Source organism: Ptychodera flava, chromosome 6, assembly GCF_041260155.1.
Source record: "Ptychodera flava strain L36383 chromosome 6, AS_Pfla_20210202, whole genome shotgun sequence".
Lineage (NCBI taxonomy): Eukaryota > Metazoa > Hemichordata > Enteropneusta > Ptychoderidae > Ptychodera > Ptychodera flava.
The window spans coordinates 24,530,142-24,555,727 of NC_091933.1; the positions used below are offsets into that span (position 1 = coordinate 24,530,142).

General features: G+C 35.7%; 1 protein-coding gene across 7 annotated transcripts in view; it reads right to left on the reverse strand.

Moving 5' to 3' along the window:
- Window positions 1-25,586, reverse strand: part of LOC139135273 (synapsin-2-like) — a 105,356-nt gene that overhangs the window by 74,139 nt on the left and 5,631 nt on the right. Inside the window, exon 2 of one of the 7 annotated variants that reach the window (XM_070702582.1) lies at window positions 8,980-9,162. The exons of the other annotated variants lie outside the window; for them this stretch is intronic. The gene's annotated coding sequence lies outside the window, so the exon portion shown is untranslated. The remainder of the gene's footprint in view (window positions 1-8,979; window positions 9,163-25,586) is intronic. 7 annotated transcript variants of the gene reach the window in all.

The window sequence follows — 25,586 nt, forward strand, 5'->3', positions numbered from 1 at the left end:
GTCATTGTCTGACTCACAATACATTGTGACACATCTAGCAATGCTGCAGTTTCCTATTCGATGAAGTGAAAACTGACCTCGTTAGGAAACTTCTTCCATGCAAAGCTCCTACCTAACTAACTGTGAACAGAAGCAGAAAGCCTACTGCTACTTTGGTTGCAAAGCCTCTGACTACACATCTGATGGCACTCAAGGCCAACAAAATGGGCATTCTCTGTCAAAATCATGACCAAGGTGATAAGATGATGATGATCAACATTCTTGGCTAAGTCTTCACCCAACCACATGCAATTCTCACCTTTGGATATAAAACTTGTATAAAGACGTTACAATCATCCATTAGACACATCGCTACAACAATTTCAATCTCAATATGCATTGGCAGAGTTACATACATGAAGGTAGTATGTGCCTCGAAAGTGAAAGACTTTTGCTCAAACTTTCCTCAAGGAATCTGTCAACAATTCTCTTTCAAAATCAAGATTAAAAATCGGGGGTCACCGTGCAATTCATACTGGAGAAACAAATTACCCAAGATTTACACCAATATTTGAAATTCAAAATGGCTACCATCCCTGTATAAACGCTATGGAGAAAAATACAATGTTCAATTTTCAAAAAACTAAGATGGTAGAAATTTTTCTTACACCATGAGCTTTAAAATGAACCCCTAAAAGTGGTAGATTAGAAAAGAATTGGAAAAGTTTGAGAAAAGTCCAAATATCTGTCCCAAAGGCGCATTCTACCTTAAGCATTGGCAGAGTTACGTACATTGTACAATTTTTAGCACTTTGACAATGCCTATAGAGACTGAGGTTCTTTAGCACACTAGGCAGGGAAAATTAATTTCACATGTTCAAAATCAAACATTACAGTACGTGAAGTTTACCAACCAAGCTTGCAATTTTCTCATGGTAAATATTTAACAATGTTCCTGTCAATTCAATTATCAGAAATATTTTTCCCCAAATAAAAACATTTGAACTTTATGATAACACTGACAAGACTTACATCATGCTGGTTGAATGCCATGAATAATGTACGCTATGACAGTCCCAATAGTCTGAAAGTATCACTTTTCATTATTTTTTGCATTAAAATAACATTTCTACTGAACTCGTTTTTTTTCCTATTCCCTGAATTCACATCTTCTGTTAATCCTTGGGAATTTACGCCTAGTTTCAAGACACATCTTAAAGTTTCAAAACTGTCTGGCTCAGAAATCTTGTCAGCATTCAACGCTTGCTTTGCTTTATTTCACTAATGTTCGTTTTTATGAATGTGGACACTTCCAATGCTGCTTGCTACAGATCCAAAGCCACTGTCACTGCGATAATTTTTCAGTCGGTTTCTTGACATTTTGCAAAAAGTTTTGATCAAAAAGTTGCTTACCGCACAATCCACATCCTATCAAATACCAGATGACAGGCTGCCTCAATCCGAGAGTCAACAAAAGTGACACTTAAAAGAAGAATTACATTCTCTTGTTGGGTATCTACTCAAAGCAGTCGACAAACACATGTGAGGCTAGGTGGAATATCCCTGACCTCTCCAGTGGCACCAATCAGACAATGATGCCGCAGCAAACCCACTCCCTCATTATACAAACACTACTTTCACAGTTTATCAGAGCGTAATTACACAAATGCTGCTCTCAGAGTTCATGCAGTATCACTGTATGCATACCGCTTTGTAATATCACACCTACAGCTGTCCAAACGAGTAAATTTCATGTTTTTGTGGCCTCTTGCATCAACACAGTGGTGATATTGCTTTTTTGATGCGTTAGTTCCAACCTTTGAGCTGTCTCCTTCTGAAAGAGTAATTCACGGAATCCAAAGAGTTTTTAAATCCTCCAACGCCATGTATTGTGTTCAAGATTCATCTGAACCAACATATGATGTAATTTGAACATGAATACTTATCAATGAAAAAAAAATTCAAAATTAATTAAGAATAATAGAACTCTGACTTTTTTTAATCGTGCACATTGAAAATATACTGGTAATTTTTGATCTGCCAGCTTCTATCAATAATTTATACTTGACCTGCTCTGAATTTGGAGACTGGTATGGGAAATAACATAAATTTTATGATGATATAAATATTCATACAGATTCACACAAATATTTTCATTGAGATCTGTCTCTCTGAATACGAGTGTAATTGGATACCTAAATTTATATAGTCATGTGACTTTGACCTTGATTCCTCAAAAAACTATTTTTCCCTTGAAAAATGAAATATTTTATAATGATTACAATTGAAAAGCAGGAGGAGCTTTCACAGAATTCAAATAAATCCAATGAGCTAACATGAGTTTTACAAGAAACCGATTGATTACTTTATACACAGGTGACCTCGAATCAGAATCTAATATAAATCCTCAATGACAGCAGGAAATTATTTATGCAAATGAAATCAAGTGGAAATGTCAAAGCTGCATGTCATGTTCGACAAATTCTCTGTACATCTGGGAATTTTGGAAAACATTGGTTTGGAATATATGACCACAAATTACAGCCAATCACTGAGAAAGGGAACTTTGGGCTGATAGTGAAGTTGGTACCCTCAAGGCAACATGAACCACAAAAACATAATAATTTGCAAGAAACGTTACGACAGTGACACCTGGATTTTGTTGCATGTGGCATTCCCATGAATCAATTTTAAGGCAAGCAAAATATTTCCCCTGACACACACACAGCTAGTCCACAACTGATTTGACAGATATACCCTTGATGGGCGTTTGACAGCGGATGTACACTACCCAATGCATCAATTCAAGAAGTACTGTTCATGGAAAGCCCTGTGGCTAGGCAACGTTTCTGTAAATACATCCCGGCATCTATCAGCGTTCCAGAGGAAATACGGGAACAATGTGAAGACTGAAGAGATGGAGTCCTCAGAGAGGAAATCTGGTGCCGGTAACTTTTCAAGAGACGTACGTGCCACGTCTGGCGAAATGCCACAATCACACACAAACTATACATTTCAATGAAGCAGTAATGATTTTCAGAGATGGAAGCAATCACAGAGGTCATTTCAGAAAACTGCAACTCGGATGTGAATGCAAAATTAGGAAATGATTCAGCTCTACTCAAATGGTCATGGTTGTTTTCAAATTTTTGTTCCAAGAGGATTTAAACACCTCCAGTGTCATTGCTGAACCTATGCTCTTGGAGCAGGCAAAAATTTTTTTGACTTTGAAAAAGTCTTTGATCTTGACATGTCATTCGGGAACACCGAATATGCTGGAGGAAATTATTAGTTCACATATACCTGAATGCCAATGTCAAGAGAGTCAGAGTTTAAGCATGCAGACCTCTGGCAACAATCAACTGTTCATAGTTGTCTTACAATAGACATTACCTCATAAACCTGGCTTTAAACAACACAGATTCATAGAAAAGAGATAAAAAACTGCTACATACCTTCCATGTCATCTATCTTTCCATCTTTAGGGGAAGATGGAAAAAGGAAAGTGATATTATGATGTACCCAGCAGTGTTACGATATGCCTATACTCAATAGTATGTAACAGTTTGCATTTATTAAATTTTCCTTATTTATATATACTGCATACTTAATCATCATTTTTGCAATTCTGAACTCATGGTTGAATCCTGTACAAAATGAAAAGCAATTCGAGGATGGTGGCTTGCCTTCGGTGAAATTGTCTGTCGTTTTAAAAATCCCTAAACCTCGTATTGCCTAGGTGACAGATGGAGCATGGTGACTCAATGTAAATGGACTGTTAACTGCAACTCTCAACATACCATTGCAACAACTGATACGGTAGTGCTATCATGTTATGTCACTTGTAAGATAATGATACATAGGAATAACACATTAATTCACTGTAGACTCTAGACTGGGTTTCACTTTAGAGTTCTAGCATACCACATGATTCCCAAGGATTATTACACCACAGAGTATCAACTGGTTCTTGAGAATGAATAAACCTCTTTAACAATATCAACTTTCAAACCAACCAGATGTATACTAGCACTGCACTCAATATACTCTATAATCAAAATTGTAAGCATGTAGGATACAGTGAAAATTATCTTCATAGTGGTATGCCAGGCATGGGATAGTACAAATATATTGAAATGAAAGCCCAGGGCTCTGTTCTGAATGCTGGAGTGTTCCAATCGGGTAAAATATACCAGAGAGACCTAGTGAGAGCAACTTTTTGAAATAAAGATATCTGTATATTATTGAATTGGAGATGCAATCGATGTCTAATTAGAATTTGATTAGTTTTAGTATGGGGTTGGGTGGCTGGATTCATCAAAAAGAGGCTCACGGGGTCAGGTGGCTGATTTTATCAAAAAGAGGCTGTACTTAGTATTGGGTTGGGTGGCTGGTTTTGTCAAAAAGAAGGTCCTATATATCTAAGTTGAATCAGAACTTTTGAAAACAAAAATATGATCAATATCAATTCAATGTCAATGTGGGTATAGGTAATGGGTACTTTAGTGAACTTAGATGTTATCCTTCTCATATATTCATTGGGATATAAATTGAAAGCCATTAAAGCTTTCAATTGCTTACATCATATTGAAGTTTATTGTTTCCATCTTCAGATATTGTTGTATTCAAATACAAATGTATAAACATGGACAAACTCGTTTTGACTGAAAAACTTGAAAAGTCATTTTGACATGGTTATAAAAATGATTTGATAAAAAATTAATAACAAAATACAACAAGAATTTTAGTGGTATAATTTCACAAATTTATCAAAGAAATGCACTCAGAATTGGCTAGTCTGACACATTGTAACCAGTTTGATGGCTTTGACAAATCACACTATCTCTATGCTCCACATCACCCAGGGATGAAAGCTTGAGTAATGACCAAATCCATTTTGTCAATGTACATGAGCTAGAATTGATGTGCGTAATCACCAGTACACGTAGTTTCGCTGAAGATACATTTGGTATCAGAGAAATATGTTGGCTAGATTAACATCCTAAGGTAGGCATGCTGTTTGAACAGCTTGAATTTATTGTCAATTGCCAAATTGATGATTGTGGTAGTGTACTGGTTTATCTGAATGCTACATCTTCGACAAGGAACAGTGTCATTTTATCACTGTGTATGGCAATAAACAGAGATGAAATAATTGGTAAAATTCTGCTTCCTCATCAGAAGAGCAGAGAAAAGGTAAGTAACTTTACTGTACATAATTTTGTATACAAGAGATATTTGATCCATGTAGCAGTTTTAGACATTTTGATTTTGTAATGATTTTTTTTCTTCTGGTTTAGTGGAACCTATAGTATTATGTGACCCCTATTATTATGTTTTGCAATATCCTTCATTTGGCATGAATCAAATGAAAAAAAAACAGTCCATGCATAGCATACATATTTAATATTGATATCTGACTTGGAGTGGTAGAATTGTACAAGCCGCCCCAAGATGACAGTCAAGTTGAATGGTGTAGCAATTACACGAGTGTTAATCTAATTGCTTAATTGATGCTTCTTGAACTATGCCAATACTAAAACGGCCAATTATGTTTTGAGATTATCTCAGCCATGTCACACTTATCTTTCTTTGCATAATGATTCCCATACTGTGTATATATGCTGTATTCAAAACGTTTGGGGAGCTACAGGGGTTTGTAGCTGTCTGTTGTCTGTGGGTTTGCCTTGATGCTTATCATATATCTGCTAAACACAAATGACATCCCTAAGTAAAAACTTGAGAACTATTTGATTTATTTAGATTTTTTTTTGTTATCAGTTTAAATGTTTTAAAAATTCTGTTCAGAAACAAACCTTTTCACTGTTTTAATTTGTCCTGTGGATTTCTATGGCCATTCTAAATCAGGTTAATCAAAGGCATGATTGTATTGGCTATTCTACATTTGATGATATTTTTATCATTTTTTGTCCCAAAGATCTGCTGCAAAATGTCTCCTTGCATTGATTAGAAATTTGATTTCACAGGTTCAATGTGTAGATATCAGATACATTTAGATTGTTTCTGGATATGGAATTTCAATATTAAACAAAAAAAATACATTTTGAAATTAAGATATTTTTGTCTTCTTTTTTGATCTAAAAACCATGTCAGAATTTTGTTTGATTCTTCTTGTTTAGGTTTGCTCACTGGTCAGAACTTTATATCACATAGGTTAAGTTTTGCCTGATTATTGCCTAACTGTGTGCACTATAACAATGCAGGGTTCATGCTGTAGAGCTTGGATTGCCTGTTGTAATGGTTCCATTTTGGAACAAATTTACAATTGATGTACACACAAATCAAACATGAATGATCAATTCTGATGAAAAGGCAGCACCTAGTCAGTCACTGTGCCATGTTTTTACTGAATGTATGCTGTAAAGAGGGTAACAGTAATTTGCCTGCAAGTACTTCAAAATGTTTATATAGGCTAATTAACAAAAACTAATGGTTTTTTTTGCTCATTTAAAATTGGATGATAAGCCTATAGTTTAAACAAATATTAACAGGATATAATGTTATTATATTTTTAATTGTATGCATAACTTAAGTATCAAAGGCATAATTGACATTTATAGAAATTCGAAATATTTTCAGGGGCAACTTAACAGTACTTGACATGGTTAGTGATCTTCTACTGAACAGGCGTGTCCTGAAGGCAGATTGGTATCTTCATAAGCAATCACAAGAAGACAGCAACAAATTACCATGAAACATTTGCATGGAGATTTTTCGAATGATGTCCCTGTAAGTTCAATTACTAGAAAGATGGAGGGTGGATGGGTGGAAAGTGCATTTTAAATGCAGATGGGGTCAATGAAAGAAAAATGGCTGAAAGTGGCGGTGATAAGTTGAACTACACAATGCATTTCAAGGTTTAGATATCTTAACAGCTGCAGAAGATTTGTTAAGTTCCATTGAGGTTTCTTATCAAACAGATCAAAACACACTGAAATTTGAATACCTAATACAGTTAAACCTGTCTAAACCAAACCCTGTCTAAACTGGAAACCTGTCTAAATTGAACTTTTTTTCCAGTCCCATTCCAATAGAACTCTATGCTAAAAAGACCTCTATAAACCGAACACCTCTCCAAACCAAACAATTTTCTTTGTCCCAGAACAGAACGGTTCAGTTTAGACAGGTTTTACTGTATAAATTATTAATTACTGACCATAAACTCTGAAGGCTATGAGAGTTCAGAAAATTTTACCAGCGAATGGTTGCCTACCAAAGTTAACATTTTACATGAAGTCAACCAGAAGTGAAATGATGTGCACTATTTATTTTCACAAAATACTACAAAAGGAGTCTGCAAGAAACTCCCAGCATTGTTTATAAATGTGTTGACTCAACAGCTGCCTGTGCTGCTTTGGACGTGCTTCAAGCCCTGCTGATTCATAAGCCTATGCCTGTAGGAAAATTAAAATCTTTTACTGAAATTGCTTTTAAGAGCTGCTTGTAAGATTGTTCAATCTGCACCCACAACGTCTTTCAAAACTGCATAAATATATCCACAAGGCTTGTGATGAAGATTTGTCTGTGGCAAAACACTTTTCATAAACCTTTCAGTCAAATTTTATGTTGTACGCATTTGTATCATCAAAGAAATTAGCTACATTCAATCTGCATAAGTTGGCAAGATTATATTCAAGAACCGAAATTTGAGAAAGAAATGGATAAACGCATCTCTACGTGGTATGTGTGTCACTATACAGCTGACCTATGCTTATCTACATCTGTTGAACTTACAATGATAAAATCTGTAGCATTTCAAAAGCTCTTGGACGTGATCAAGGGAAAGAATTTTATTGTGAGCGGCACGTAAGATTCCGATGTTACCTGAAGGCTGCTCAGAGATTTGATCAGTCCATCACAATGGGCCAAGTCTATTAAAGCTTCCACAAGCAGCACTCCAACCCCTCAGGCCTTCAACCTGATTGCAGAATTGCTGACTCTCTGTCAAAATATACGCAATACAACTAATTGTGATAAATAAAGATCTGAATAACCTGAAACTGTATGCAGAGCTGGCCTGCAGCTACAGTTCCTTATAATTAAATCACATTGCGTTTTCGCCATCACCGCAGCCACACTGCACAATGTAATTGAATCCATTTATACAACCTAGAATTTACAACGTCCATTAAATATTGTCAAATTACAGGATTGTATATGCGTGTGTGCTTGAACTTTGACATAGGTGCATTTCAACCTTTTCATACATATGTAACAATTTTGGGGAGGTTAGGGTATGTGATGATAGAAACATCAGAATGATAGCTTTATCATTGCAATTGATACCTACTACTGAACCCATTAACATTAGTGAAATGCGTCTAAACCACACCAAATCCCCTCAGGCACTAGGAAAGGGCCTGCCCTAGTACATGCATACATCACCATCAATATGAAACAGTATTGTTTCATTCAGCTGCTCAAGTATGCTGGCTATCCCCAGCATACCTAATTGTTGCCATAGTTAGAAGTCTTTTATGTGTATAATCAGAAAATGATTAATTAAGATTAATTAATTAATAATGCTGTCTCTTGTTTTCACATACACAGATTAAAGAAAATACCAACATGTGTTGATTTTCTTGGTAATCATGTTCCCATACAGTAATGCTGTCAGCTGTTTTAGAAAGAATGAGCACTTCCTGTTCAACATATGATAGCCATTATGTCAATCTGTTAATGGTAAATTAGTGGTTAAATTCAAGGGAACTTATTACAAAAAGCTTTGGTCAACTTTGGGTCATTTTTGTAGAACTACTCCTTCACATACATTTGTGCCTTTTCAAAGCTGAGCTACGGATTTAGAGGGAAAGGAAAAGAGGATACCTAGCTATTGCCAGGAATAAAGGAACATTCTGTATGGTGTTGATAACCATGCAGGAACTTCATACTACATGAAAATGTACAAACATTATTGCATAATTGCTTCCAAAGAATGCCATAGAGCACCAAATACATAATCAGTTGGGCCTAACTTACTGCACTCATCATTGAATCCTGTATGACATCCTGCCCACACCCTCATTGGGTTCCGCAGGAACGTTCCATTATGTCCTTTGTTGCAATATACTATCTCATCCTATCATCTGTCCACTCGGATGTCATGAAATATTTCGTCCTCAACACTATCAACCGTTTCTGCTCCAATAACTCACATTTTTACTGTGAAGAGTGAAATCCCAAAAGAACCTTTCATAAATATTTTATGATTCTGCAATGATGTATGTCTGTCCATACACTTCTTCCATCATAATCTTCAAAGTTTTTACATAAAATATACTTTTATGACTTGGAATAAAGTTTTATGGACATTGGTTTGTATTTTAAATGACATACTTATCATAGAGGTGACAACTGATGTTTTTGCATATTTTATACCCTACGCCTCGCCATTATATTACCAAGGATGGCACTAAAACTTCAAATCATTGTCATTTTAAAATTTATGGCGCTATCATCTTAACTTGCCCTTTAATACAGAAATATTGAGCGAACAGGCTGAGAAACACACAAACATTCAAAATAAATTTAATATCTGTTTAAGCTTAATATTTTCTGTATATAAATAGCAAAATTTTTTATCTTGGTATATATCATGATGGATACAGGACACGCAAGGAATATTTACTTGAGGTGATGTTGACTGTAATAAATAAATAAACTTGAAAATTTCAAAGGAACATGGAAATTTACATTAAGAATTATTCAATTATTAAATATACTATGACGTATTACCTCTGACACTTAGCATACTGACAAACTGTTGGAACATTTAACGTTTAAATTCCTGCCCTTCTTTTAAATGGAAAGATAGAGGCATATTCAACAAATTTATGTGGACTTTGCGTCGAAAGCTGTGTAATAGATGTAAGTGAAAACAGCACCAGCAAGTACAGCTCATGTGTTACTTTGATCAGTCACAGAGACATATCATGTACTTATAAAACACCCAATTGCAATGTCATTTTAAAATCTTAAAAATACCGTCAAGGACAGTGTGCTCACATTCGGTTTGAATTGGTCTCTCGAGAAATATTTAAACCAGCAAAAACAGGAATGACAAAAGCAAATAAGGTCTCCAACTTAGGTACTGGAGGTCATCTTTAGGAACATGCATATCAACTTCTATAGCAATGGGACAAGCAGATCCTAAATACATAAGCAAATGTCAACAACAAAAAATAGACAGAGAAGGTTTGATAAGAAGAAAAGGTGGGAGTGGGTAAAAAAATGTACAAGGGATCTGGTAAAAAAGTAATGCTACCTCATCAATCTCCTAGACCCTACCCCCTCCTGAATATCAAATGTTCCATCCCTTGGTATTACATAACGCCAAAATGACAGGAAATATATATTTACAACCTTGGAGATTTTTTAATTAATGCCATGAGTGTTATCATTCTAATGTAAACAGCACTTAAGTTAGTTACAGATGGTGAAATGCCTTCCACTGTGGGCGATGATTATAACATCTGGAATTATCCCGGATCCAAATTTCTCATCAGTTCTTGTATGTCTTACATAGAAAAGTTGCAACAATTAGTCCGCAATGAAAAAATTCACCTCAGCTTTGTTTTCTGGATCAAATTTTCCAACAAATTGATACCAAATATGACAAAATTATGTTCACAGCCTTCAAAACTGTCTCACAATATATCCTGGGTTGGTGTAGGTCATTTAAGGTCACAAACTTAGAAAATTACCTAAAATATACAAATTTGGGGGTTTCCCAACACTTTGAGCAGAAAATGTATCAAATAACATCCCTCGGGACTTAATACCAAATTACAAAGCTATCAAACAAGTAATTTTGAGAACAAGTTTTCTTGACCAAAAATGACAATATTGTCCTAAAAATACAAATTTGTATATTTCAGGACAATTTCCACATATCAAACTATTGTCATCTCTGTACATCTGTGTATCAAATACAAAAGCTGTCTGTCCAGGGGTTTTAAAAAGAAAATACTGATTAAGATTTTTTGACCAAAAATGACAAAATTGCTCCAAAATAGTAATTTTCCCAATTTTGTCATAATTTCAACAAATTAGAAGCGTAACACCCTCGCAAAGATCCAACCCAAATTTGAGAGCGATTGGGCTGGCGGTTTCAGAGAAGAACAATTTTTACTGAAAATGAGAAAAATCAGCAAAAAATCAGCAAAAATACAAAATTAAGGATATCTTCACAATATTCATAAAACTGTATAGGGTTCACCCAAGGTACTTGCACACAAATGTTCAAAGCAATCAAAACAGCAGTTCTTGAGCTATTAATTCTTGACCATTTTGACATTTTGTAAGCTCATTTGCATAATTTTGGCAATGCAGACTTCATTTGAATAAAATCCCATCTATAGCCCAGGATGCATCCACACACCAAATACCAAGCTGAAATGTGCAGCGGTTTGCATGTTTTTGATGTTGACGGACATAATGTACGCAAGTAGGTTAAGGCATGGGCGTCAAACGTTATCATGAATATGCATTAGGGCTCATGAATATTTATAAAACAAGACTGCCTTAACATGAGATACCAACAGAAAATCTCTAAAATCATATCACAAACAAAGTTCCTAACTGGAACATCATCGAGCCAACAAAGTGACAAAGGACACATTAGTGTTCACAACAAAAGATAGTCCATAAGCACTGTGTGGAACGTCGAACACAGAGAAAAGGCCGATCATCGCATACAAACAAAATCCATACATCAGCCATCCTGAGGCCAAAGTCCACGGCATGAGGAACGGGGTGACAAGGGTTAATTAACAGAGTCGGACACAAAACGATCCAAACATGAGTATTCTTGCTTCCCTGCAAGAAGAATGCAGAGATCAACAACATAGATACAATATAAAATAAGGAAGAGATGTGCTTATGTTGTGGAGATACATTTGGTACTTCCATGTTTATAAAAGCCACGAAGGAACTAGGTTGGAAGTAGTAGGTAGGAAGCATGGGGGTCAAAAGGTCACGGTTGTCTGAGACATACTTCCACGTCTCAGCATGGCTATAACAACCAATTTGTTAATTTTCTCACTAAAATCTTACCCAATACAGACAGAAAACATATTAAAGCACAAACAAGACAAGAGGGATGATGTGTGCAGACACTTTCAACTTAAAATTACAAATTGTTTCAGTAACAGGCGACGGGGTCATGACCCTTTGGATTGCTTGTGAGATGGCCCGATCGCGCACAAAGCGACCAGATTTCTTTCGAAATTCCAACTTGTAGATCGCATTTTTTTCCCTGAAATTTTGCTATCCCCGAACTTAGGCTTAAAGTATCTTTACAACAATACCTTAAACCATAGACCCTCGAGAAAAACGGGACAGGCAACTGCTGAGGTTTCTTTGTGCGATCTATCTTTGAATACATTAAAGTTTATTTGCCAAGCGGTCCCTGACAACAATACTTCGTACTTAACACTGAATCTCATTAACGATCAAACTGACGTTCTGAATATGTACACTTTGCTCTTGCATGGCACGTTCCGAGTAATGACACAGAGAATTTTGAGGGTTTTTTGATACTAGTCATGGTGAATGTTCTGTTAACGATGAAGATCACATTTTGGATTCAAGCCGAAGCCAACGGGAAAAAACTAGACGATAAAAACTGTGTATATTTAGCCATAGACGCTACAGAAAACTCTTGCTAGATATCTACAATATAAGTTTACATTCCCTACCATAAAAATCACCGATAACAAGAAACATTTACAAGTTAGACAGGTTTACACTTCCCCAGTCCTGCGAAACGAAAATCTAACCTTTATTTCATCTGTCACGCAACATTTGATGAAAATCAGGGAACACAAAAAATGACTACTCCATCGGAGCTCAAATACACGACCTCTAACATTTTGGTACTGTTTTAGCCTAAAGAAACACCAAAGTTCGGATAAGCTACACATGTTTACATCCGCAAAGTACTAGAAAATACATTTGTAACACTGACTTTCGCTGTCAGGAGAAACTTCGTGATAAATCGGGACTATCCATCGGTTGATGGATTCAGAAGCAGTAAGGTAGACATGCATTTACACAAAGCTGAACGCTGTCCTCGTAAATTTGGCCGTTCACAGTTTTCAAACAACAACATTTCAGTAGTAAACATACATACTTTACCGAATCATGGAGCACTCCTCGCACAGAAAATATTCCGACGGTTAAAAAACTGCAAAAACAAGGGAAAATTCGGAGATACACGGACGATTGCAGAATGTAAACAACTCTGTGATGTCACTGCTGTCAAGTCTGGAACTGCAGCGGTATGTGTTTCGGATTTCTATTCGAAACTTTGTCACTTTACAGCAATATACTGACTCCCTGCAGACTTCTAGTTGCGTCGAATCTCGCTACCAATATGTAAAAAGTACTTTAAAACCATTTTGACGAATTCTTCTCAAAGTAGTTGTAACACTTTTATTTCTAAAAATGGACTTGCGGGTAATCCGAAATAACTTGTAATCCGAAAACATTATTACCGTATACCCGCATGCACGTGTCTATGAACCGGACCTTGTGCAGTCCCCGACCCATTAACACCTCTTAATTATTCAAAAATAGATCGCAAGCTGCTAATCCCATAGACCCTTTGTTCTCTATCGCAGTTGCCTGTCCCGTTTTTCTCGAGGGTCTATGCTTAAACATGTATGATTTGGTAGCGTTTCTTTAAAAAATCACCGAAACTCAACCAAGAATTGACTTTTCCTACAAATCGTACGTATTTGGCGCAAATTTGAGGCGATTAACTCAAGAATTTGTCTTTATCATATGCCGAAAAACATAGTTTAAATGTGGTTTACAAGTTGGAATATGCCGATAAATAATATACGCGATTTTGGCACGAAAATATCAATATAAAAATCACGTGACACTTTTTATGCAAATTTAAATGACATAAACTGAAAGAGCAATCAAAACTACGTATGTTTACCAAATTTCATCAAAATATGACCGGTAGTTTTTGAGAAATGAAATTCAGCTCGAAATTCGGTCTGGACCCCCGCCGGACCCCTGCCTTAACTCACTTGCGTACGTATATACATACATACATACATACATACATACACACACACACATACATACAGACGCCATCAACTTCAGCTTATACAATAAACTCACATTGGTATAACCAAATGTGAGCTAATAAAGCATGAACATAATAAATTCATGCTTGCTTCATTAGCGAGATGGAATTCCGAAGAAATGAGATTGAGGCTACCAACGGGGAAATTTTCACAATTATTTTGCAAAATCAACAGATGAGACACAGTTTTTTCACCACAAAAGTGCAATTTCCAATAATTATAAACGTCACTTCATGTTGTCCATTGGATGGAATGATGTACAGTAAACTGATGGTAACATTTTACGTTCAAAGAACCCATATCTTTGTATTGAAAATGTAATCATACTCAATGCAAGCTTGTCTGTATGCATACAGCCAATTCACGATAGAAATAGAAAAATCAATTAATCACAACCATTATTATGACAAATGGAAAATGCATCAATTCATAAACTTCCTTTAGAGAGGCTGGCTTGAAAATATTTCTATTACGAGACAAAAAGGTCATTTTTATATTAAAAACTTAAATGGATTTGAGATAGTTCAGGTAAAGAGTGCGTTCAACAATGTTTGGAAGGTATAGGATTGCAAAGGCTTCTAAATGTGACTTTCTTGGAGCTGCTTTAAAAGTGATTATTTTTTCCAAATATCTTTGACAATTCCTCGGTTTCCTATAATTTTAGATTAATACTACTTATTATTATTTGTAAAGAATTAATAACAGAGGTTATGATTTTCATGTAAGACTTCTGATATTCCTCTTTACAGAACTACAAAAGTACCAATGCCGCTACTAGCCTAACTAGATGTATTTGTGATTCAATATCTTCATCTGTGGCTGGTCGAGCAGTCTCAGTGTCATCATTCATTAGTAATTGTGTACATTTCTTATTTGCATTTGTGCTTTTGTGAAGACAATTAAGATCTTAATCCAGTGAACAAATTTCCTCAGTATAAACATATATGGACGATGTAAGTCTTTTATGATACCTTGGAATTATGGTCAACCCTGAGCATTGAGCAGTAATTTCAAAAGTCAAAAAGACAAATTTTCACATCAATTTTGAAACACTGCATTGGAGCATCAAATAAATCCTCCAAACATTTCATCATAGACTCTCGAGAAAAACGGGACAGGCAACTGCTGAGGTTTCTTTGTGCGATCTATCTTTGAATACATTAAAGTTTATTTGCCAAGCGGTCCCCGACAACAATACTTCGTACTTAACACTGAATCTCATTAACGATCAAACTGACGTTCTGAATATGTACACTTTGCTCTTGCATGGCACGTTCCGAGTAATGACACAGAGAATTTTGAGGGTTTTTTGATATTAGTCATGGTGAATGTTCCGGTAACGATGAAGATCACATTTTGGATTCAAGCCGAAGCCAACGGGAAAAAACCAGACGATAAAAACAGTGTACATTTAGCCATAGACGCTACAGAAAACTCTTGCTAGATATCGACAATATAAGTTTACATTCCCTACCATAAAAATCTCCGATAACAACAAACATTTACAAGTTAGACAGGTTTACACTTCCCCAGTCCTGCGAAACGAAAATCTGACCTTTATTTCATCTGTCACGCAACATTTGATGAAAATCAGGGAACACAAAAAATGACTACTCCATCGGAGCTCAAAAACGACCTCTAACATTTTGGTACTGTTTTAGCCTAAAGAAACACCAAAGTTCGGATAAGCTACACATGTTTACATCCGCAAAGTACTAGAAAATACATTTGTAACACTGACTTTCGCTGTCAGGAGAAACTTCGCGATAAATCGGGACTATCCATCGGTTGATGGAGTCAGAGGCGGTAAGGTAGACATGCATTTACACAAAGCTGAACGCTGTACTCGTAAATTTGGCCGTTCACAGTTTTCAAACAACAACATTTCAGTAGATAAACATACATACTTTACCGAATCATGGAGCACTCCTCGCACAGAAAATATTCCGACGGTTAAAAAACTGCAAAAACGAGGGAAAATTCGGAGATACATGGATGATTGCGGAATGTAAACAACTCTGTAATGTCAACTGCTGTTAAGTCTGGAACTGCAGCGGTATGTTTTTCGGATTTCTATTCGAAACTTTGTCACTTTACAGCAACATACTGACTCCCTGCAGACTTCTAGTTGCATCGAATCTCGCTACCAATATGTAAAAAGTACTTTTAAACCATTTTGACGAATTCTTCTCAAAATAGTTGTAACACTTTTATTTCTAAAAATGGACTTGCGGGTAATCCGGAATAACTTGTAATCCGAAAACATTACCGTATACCCGCATGCACGTGTCTATGAACCGGACGTTGTGCAATCGATCGGGCCCTGCTTCATTCCTTCCCCGACCCATTAACACCTCTTAATTATTCCAAGATAGATCAGACGCTGCTAATCCCATAGACCCTTTGTTCTCTATCGGAGATGCCTGTCCCGTTTTTCTCGAGAGTCTATGATTTCATTAACACAAACAATCGGATAAGAATGTAGGAACACATTTTTGCAACGAATCAAACACAAACTCGACACAAAAACATTTTGGATAGTTAGGTGGGGAGCCTCTTTCACATTTTTTACATCCTCCTGACTGTTTACTTTGGAACAACTATCCACCACACCTTAGGCGAAAGTCAAAAATCAAAAGACACCATCATTGTCCAATGTTTATCCCAATAATTGAACAACAGACCTCTTGGGCAAAAGTTAGATAAGAAACCATGTAGAGATCAGCAGAACACTTCACAAAGAATGTTATCAGCAATGAAATACTTAGAGTTGAAAATTGACTTATCCTGTCCAGAGGCCCATGAACAGGTTACACTCATAATGAAAAACCTTTAAAGGTAGGGGAATCGATCCCAGGGATCGAGTTTGTTCTACTCTGTAAGATCATGATGAAGGTGCCATAGCCTTTTGTTTTCCATTGAAATTGTAATCTAGTATTAAAGTAAATTTCCTGGCAAGACAATATACGCCTGAACCATGCCTTTCAAATAGCAGGGTATGCAGGGTATGCTTCATGTTGTGAAATATCACCAGGAGACCTTTTGTGAAGCCTACAGGATCTATCTATGTAAAAGTTCCCAATGTACATCTGCTGATGTATGTCACCCAAAAAGAAAAGAGTGTGCAATATATTATATGCACTCAGAAATAAATGAAAGTTACCCATCAAGATGGTGGGAAAAGTAATCAAAAACTCTACAATGTAAGACCTGTCCAGAAAGAACGTTTGCTTTAAGTAAATTGAGATAACCAAGGTGGCCAAAACAGCTAGAGACTGTGACAGAGATTCTAACACTTTGTAATTATCAGCTCTGAATGGAGTCTTCAGACACAACAAAGCTGCTGTCTTCCTTTCACATATCGCAATTTCAGTGATGGCTCACAAGGAATGAAGTCATTCTTGACAAGAGCATACTCACATTCTTGAGAATCTCTCACAGAACAAAGTATCCACAGATCATGCAGTGTTTTTCAGAACCTTTACCTTAATCAAGTTCAGAAACTCTCATGAGAGAAAAAATCAACATCGGCAATGCTAATTATTTTGAGTATGCAGCACACACATTACACTCAATTAAATTACAAAGTTTGCTCAATTTTTTGTGGAACAAATTGCAACAGAACATAGAGAAGACAAGTAAAAACAACCAACATTATCTTTTTCAGATTTGGTTGGCCCGGCAGTATACATTATTCCTTCTATGCAACTTTTGGTATCATGACCAGATAAAATCCTTAGATTTGTAAATATAAAAATTTAACTTCCTTCTAATGTAAAATTTGAATTTCACAATATTCAAGAGTGGCCAATAATGCTCATGTATCTATGATTTTCCTACCATCAATTGGTACATTTAAATCCACCACATCAGTTAAGCAACAGAGAAAAAACAATACACTCTCACTGTCACTGAGGTGCATTGACCCTCTAGTAATTATTACCTCTATTTTTCTACAATTTTGCATGCAAAGCAAACCTCAGCCTACTGCTCAATTAAGCTGATAGATAAAATTTTATTGCTCTGCACTTGCAGCAATACAACCAGTAACGACTTGATATGGTCATGATTTTAATAACTATAATGTTCCCAAGGGGGATGTGTACGCATAGAGCTGTTTCATATCATATGACAGCAAACATTACATCATACAGTATCTAATTTTCCAAATGGACTGTCATGTGAGGAGAGATATCCATTGCTGATTCAGGTTTGAATAAATTTGCATTTCTCAGTGTTTACAAAATATCAGGTTTATTAGATCCACACTATTATGAAGTCCTATGCCTGAACATTTGTAATCTGTATAAGGAACTAGTGGTATACATTCGTATAGGTGCCTCTACATGTGGACATGTGACTGTGCTTGTGGATTTGTGAAGATCGATGAATTTATAATTTGTGCATGTGTGTCGATATATGTGTATATAATTTGGGCTCAGATGGGATTAATCTGAATATGGGCATGCAATAAAATCAACAGTCATACTAATGCATGACAATAAATCTCAATGTCCTAATAGAATGTTCACACTATCAGGCAGCACACACATTAGATAAACGATAAAAAGGCAAAAATATACACCAGACAGAATACAGGACAGTACAGTTAAATCCATGATGGACCTCTTGAATTCAGAGAGGTACAAGGGTATATATTTGCATAATACTGGTGTTAGCTGTGCATTGAAATTACACTTGATCAGGGGTTTCTCTCGACTGCGCAATTGAACAAATTGCGCATTTCAAGCCATTTTCTGCCCTTTAAAAGTTACTGACAGAACTAAAACCGCACATAAAACACAGCAAGCAAATACGCCCATATGATTGTGACCCAAGCGCATAGGGTAGTGATCATGCAGAGAAAACACTGCCTGATATGCAAATTTGAGTAGCCTTGGCACATCATGTTTTGTGAAATCTGTATGCTAGTGTTTATGTGAATATCAAAGCATGAAAACTGGACTGAAAGTAGTTTGCATATATATTACAACTTCTTTTATTACATGTAAGATCACTGATAATGTAGTTTTATAGGAAATGAAGCATATGCAAACAATGTAGAAACCTGCTTACAGAAAAAGGAATGGTATGAATTGTGATTATGTATATTACCAGCATGACATATGAACAAAACGTGATTGTTTGAACGATTTCGGAATTCAATTGATGTTGCTGTTTTTATTCATATTTGTACAATTACAATTAGGGCAAATACAATATTGATTTTAAAAATATCTCTAATTCACCACTGAGTTGGTCATGGTCAAAGCGATTTGGGGGAGGGGGGGGGCGATAGGGGAGGGAAAATTAAACTCCTGCAATAAATTTAAAAGTAGACAAGACTAATCCAAGTAACACATCTGTGGTAAAGTGAAGCCTAGGAAGAGTAATTCTAAGTTGGAACTTAACCAAACCGTTATCTGTCCATCATCTGTGGTTTGACAATAAGGATTTATATTCTATTGATACAGTGCAATCAAAACCAGACAATCTCTAGCCTATCTCCATATCAGACCTGATGAAAAGCTGAAGTAGGAAGAATTATCCGTGATCCATTCATAAAACGATTAAAAAAATCATATTTGATATCACAAAATCTGAATGGTTTCTGTAATTTTATATAATTACAATTAATGAATCACAAATGCCATTGAGTGCTCTGATGAAATTCTTTCTTGTCTTGGAAGAGAATTAATTAAAACTTTGAGAATGAAAAAGAGAATTGAAAATAGATTCCTTTGAGCAGGTGGAGCAGTCCCTTGTTGTAAGGGGTGACTGCATTATGGCTGTAAATAATTTTCTCATGACTTATGTGGAATTTAAAAATTTCTAAAGCCCTATATACCAATTCTGGCTGATAACATATCCTCAACAAAATGGCATAGTGACAGCTCATCTGTACATAGAATACAAGATAAATGGCTTTTATGCAAAAATAGATTTTTAACACGTTTTAGACAAACAGCTGACTCATTAAAATTACATGGCAACCAAGTGAAATTTTTGCTGACATTTTGGCAACTCTGTGTGACGGGATAATTATTGTAGACAATCTTGGAGAGGTAAGTGCCTCATAAATAATTGCTTCCTTTCCTAACAATATACTGTCAATGATTGTGTGTAAATAGACATGTTATGGGATGAATGATTACTGTACACCTGTCAGTTCAAAGTCCAAAGATCAAGAATTCATATGCAAAATTATGATGGTGCATCATCATTTGATTAAATTTTATTCTTGCACTACAAAAACAAATTTCAAACTTTAGGAAAATGATCACATGTATATAACTTGACAATTGTCCACTGAGACCCAAGACTGCAGCTGCTGATTTATTTCTTCTGTCGCGAAAACTCTTTAGACTTCCTGGATTTACACAATGTACATATCACCAAGCTTGTATCTGAAATTGTTAGGTCTACTCTGTGAGTATTTTACATGAGAAGACCACAATTGACGGCAAGAATATGTCAATGTTAAAACTTACAAAAATTACAGTTGCAATTATTAGTACCGCTGTAATATTTAAAATTTTGATGTAATTACTGTGCAATAGCCTTGAAAGTGAAGGAGAGCTCACCATTACTTGTTAGATTTTGGTCTGTTTTATACTGTTTGTGCATTTTTAGATACATGAAAGCATTGTTGCCTGATTGGCAGGAAGTCTGACTGCTTGCAGAGCCATGATGTCTGTCATGGGCAGGACTTCAATATGCCTGCAGCAACCTTTTCACTTTGCCCCTCCAGGTCCTAGTTCCAAACGTAATTTTGATACTTGTACGAGGGTTGAAAAAAAAACACAGGAGGTTCACTGTGTAGTGAATACCGGTATGTGTATATGTCTAAGATGTTGTTAAGGTCTAATTATTGTAGGGCTGATTGTATAGTGACATCTATTATTAACATGCAAAACTCAATACATGTCCAAATATTGTGGTGAGACTTTTAGAAATTATTCTTATATGAACATATTGTACTCTGATACCGCCAATATTCTTAATCAAAATGCAGAAAGCAAATGCTAGAGGCTCCACAGTAAAAACGACAGGTGTCCAAGTAAAAATTTTCTGGAATTCCCATATTCAGCGAAATGTCACCCATGCGCCATGCGTTGCCATATCCAGTAACAAACTAACCTACAGTCATTATCAATGCTATTGCTATCGCTGATGTCCAGTCCAAAATATGTACTCAGACAGTTACTGATGGAGAAATAGGCATGACCATATGTCCTGTTCATGTAGAGATGTTACCAAACATATGTCAGGATTCATGACCGCTCTACACAGACAACATTTACCTAGGACACGGTTGGGGGACTGTATGTCACTTTTTCTACACAAATTTTGATCGAAATAATATAGAGATGAAGAAGTATTTTTTCACGGTACTGCTAACCTGCTGCTGCAGTTACATGGCATGATGGGAATGCATATAAATACACAAACTCCACATTAGGAATATCCTGGTATAAAAGGTTACGTGGTTCACTGGACCGTATCACAGTCACGTCTTACTTGCATTGAAAAACAGAAATTACCAGTAGTGTTTATCAGGGCTATTAGTTGTGTGGAAAGTTTCCTACTGCAGATCATTAGTTGATTGAAAGAATTCCAAATATCTCACAAATAAGTCTCTTCATCCTTGCTTTCAGTTGTCTGTCAGAGTAACTTCCGTCAGTCAGTCCTTCCTTCCAGTTGTTACTTAGATGGAAATTTACCATTTTGTAAAATGAGAACTTAGTTTGCAAGATAACTGTTCAGCATGTCAAGGAGACTGTCCACTAGATTTGCAAATCAATGCTTTAACATAATGAATCAGTTAATGTGAAAATTGTAAACACAGATTTAAATCAAATATCAAAATGCTAACAACAGGAAACCTCTGCAACCAGTTTTTATTGCCTCTGTAATTCTACACAAAAGTGACTTATGTGGTCAAATTTGTCAGAATTTAGTTAAATTCATTTTCGACTTTGTCTGTGTTCCTATTGTTTCAAACAAGTTCTCTTAAAATATGACTCGTTTTCTTTGTCCTTACATTAGTGACAGCACATACTGCTTAGAGAATTCCTGTGGCTTGAAGCCACCATTATTTTCAGAATTTGGTTTGTCAAGACCTTGAAGAAATTTAAAGTGCATTTAATTGGTATGTGTGCACAACAGTCCACATTAAATTACACGTTTTCATCAAGTAGTTGTTAAGAATTTCTCCTTATGCCGAGTTTTATCAAAGTTAGTATAGGCTTTATTGAAGTTATTGTTCAAAATATACAATAACACATCTGTAAATCATATCTGACACTATCTGAATAGCCATGCTCAGTAATACATAGCTGAACATCTGTATTTCATATGTAGGCCATACTGCCCCCATCACCAACTTTGCAAGAAATGGTTCAGTTGTTTCTCAATAATGACTTGGAAATACAATAGAGCAACCAAAAGGCATGACGTGGGCCATGTTGGATTGAATCTTGAAGCAATTGATACATTCATAACACTTTATACTAATTGTCCATTATCGAATAGAAACCATTAAAAGCTTTCCAGAACGAAAAAATACCAAATTTGAATCCTCATCTCCATTTCTGTCTATCAAAAATAGACCAAAAATTCAATCTGTACACTAGACTGAAAGATTCAGTCGCATGCGGGCGCTCCGGCGCACTGCGGCTGCGACTTTACATGGTAAAGGGTCTTAGGTTGCAGTGCACCGGAGCGCTCGCACGCAACTGAATCTTTCAGTCTATCTGTACACAAACAGAGATATATTCACATTGTCAGTGAAGTAAGGCTTGACATTAGAACAATTTTATTTACTTGGCGAAATTAAGATTTACTTGCCATTTTTACAATTCTGAATGAGACAAGTAAATAACTGCAAGAGAAGTTTGATGAGAAGCACATTAAAGTTTGTTTGCTATTAAATATCCACAGTACTTTATTTGGACATTTTAAGGAAGTATGCACCTTGAAACAGAAAGACTTAAACCCTTGCTCAATCTTTCCCGAACAAATTTTTTCACATTCTCTTTCAAAGACAAGAATGAAAATCAGGGGTCACCTCACAAATTTTGTACTAAAGAAACAATTTCCTTAATTTACCAATATTAAAAAATCCAAGATGGCTGCCACACCTGTCATAACTCAAAGGGAAAAATTAAATCCGCGACATTCACAAAAATTAGTCAATGAGCTTCAACATGCGTCCACTGACCTACAAGTGGTAGATCAAAAATGTATTGTTAAAATGTGAGTCTGAATATCTATCCCCAAGGCACACTCTACTTTAACATTTCTATTTCCATTGATATCATTCTGGTTTTTTAAGCATGAAAACAGTTGCTACATGCTTCCTGCTTGTTAAGACCAAAAAAAGTGGTTATTGAGCAGTCAAGGTCAAATGTTACAGTTTACAAAGATGAAATATAAATATTCAAAAAAATCTGTTTCTATTATTTATGATGTGGAATACCTCTGGAAAAAAAAGAGACAGGATGATTTATTTTTATGAAAATTTATTCACTGCAAATTCCATTCAGACTTTTTTTGACGGATTACATTAGTCATAACATTAAGACATTAGAAAAGATCAGATAAATTTTGAAAAGAAACCATCCTTTGAGTGGTAAATAAACCTGTTTGGCCCCAGTAAGATTTTTCTGTAAAATGCACCAACACTACATTGTTTGCCACATTGGATATCATATCCTTCTTGAATAATTGATACTTTCCTGATTATTTGATTTGTATGTGATAATGAAGGCGTTGTTAATTTCCTCAAAATTCATACTGGCATTGGAGAAAATAAGTGAGAACAAACAAACAGGATCTCATAGTTGACACCACTGAACGAGGCAGACGGGGCTGACAATTTACGGAATAGTTTGAGCTTTCATTCGATAGCTTTTGAATAAGTTTACCTGGGGGTGCTTTTTGTCATGACAACCAACATCAGGGGGGAAAGGTCATGGCTCATTACGTTTAATAAATGATGAAAGTCATTTGTGACTGAATATGACACATGATATGTTGAGGTTTTAGATAGTAAAATCTATGACAAAGGTTGACATTAATAAAATAATAGCTGCCAACAGCTTAGTATGAGTAAAGTATGAAAGCCAAATCGTAGAGATTATACAAGAAGCTTTGTTTGAGATCATTCCAACTGCCAAGTACAGAATTAAAAAAAAGTCTTTTTTCAACTCCTGAAGACCAATATGTCAGTACGAAAATCAGTTATTAATGTATTTTACATTGAGGTGCAACATATGAGTGACAGATGAGTCGAATAGTAAAGAAAGGTAAAATGCTCGGTGAAACATATCAGATTATCATGTCAAGGAAACGAAGCGGGCAAAACAGTGAGTGGAATAAAATAAAGAAAGGTGCATGTAAGTTAAAAGTCAGATAGTGGCTATAAGGACGACAGGATGACAAAATGCAGACCCAGAAAACTGCATAATAGAGGAAGAGATCAGGACTGACAGTTGAACCTCATTGATCTTGGTGAAATTTCTGGCGTCAAATGACATGGTTAGGAAACATCTCCATTTGACATTATTGATGGTAAATGCATTTCCATCTACAGATGACAACATAATTATTTCCTGTTATGGTTAGGGGCGCTCCTCAGTAAACTTGTTAAACCTGGACAATACCTCAATGTTAGATAATTTTCATGTGGTACTGAATCTCATTTATCAAACCCTTGTCACACTTGCTTGCTTGGCTTTCTGTGAATTTACATCGCACTTCAAACCTCATGTGAGAGAAATTTAGTTGGCAAGCCATTCCCTCTCTAGGGCGGTGACAGGACCAGGAATACTTTCAGTAAAACTGCTTTCTTTTGGAAACTAATGACATCAAATCATCCAATTATTACCTTTCCCAACGTTCTCTCATTCTTATTCAACTGCAATTTTCTCTGTACATCTAGCTTTGTATCTTGCGGTAGACACACACACCAGGTTTTATTCACAGTTCGTCAACAATTACCCAATTTTTCTGTTCAGTATTTTATTGTGGAACAGAATGGATAGTTTATAGCAAATGCATTACAAGCAATAAGATATGAAATGATAAAAAAAAATGAAGTATAAAGATTTAATTGCTTGGATTTTTCAGCAATTCCATGTGGGTTTAAAAGACTCCGCTGTAGAATAAGCTAAAAATATTCCACAAAAATGATTCTTTATGTTTCAAAACTGTAAACATTGACGTCTTTTATTGACTGTCAAACTAATTAGTGAAAGTTGTTGAAATTTGATAGCACAGCTGCGCTTATAATTTTACACCCTGCTGTGTGGAATCAATGCCCATTCAACAACCATCTGCGGGAATATTTGTCACAAAAAATATCAAGGTATCTTTTAATTCGTGCCAAGATTAGTAAAATATGTAAATTTATCATTCATACAATATTTTCCTTCATAAAGTGAAGTGAAATTCGTGCCTTTGCTTCTACAAGACTGATTA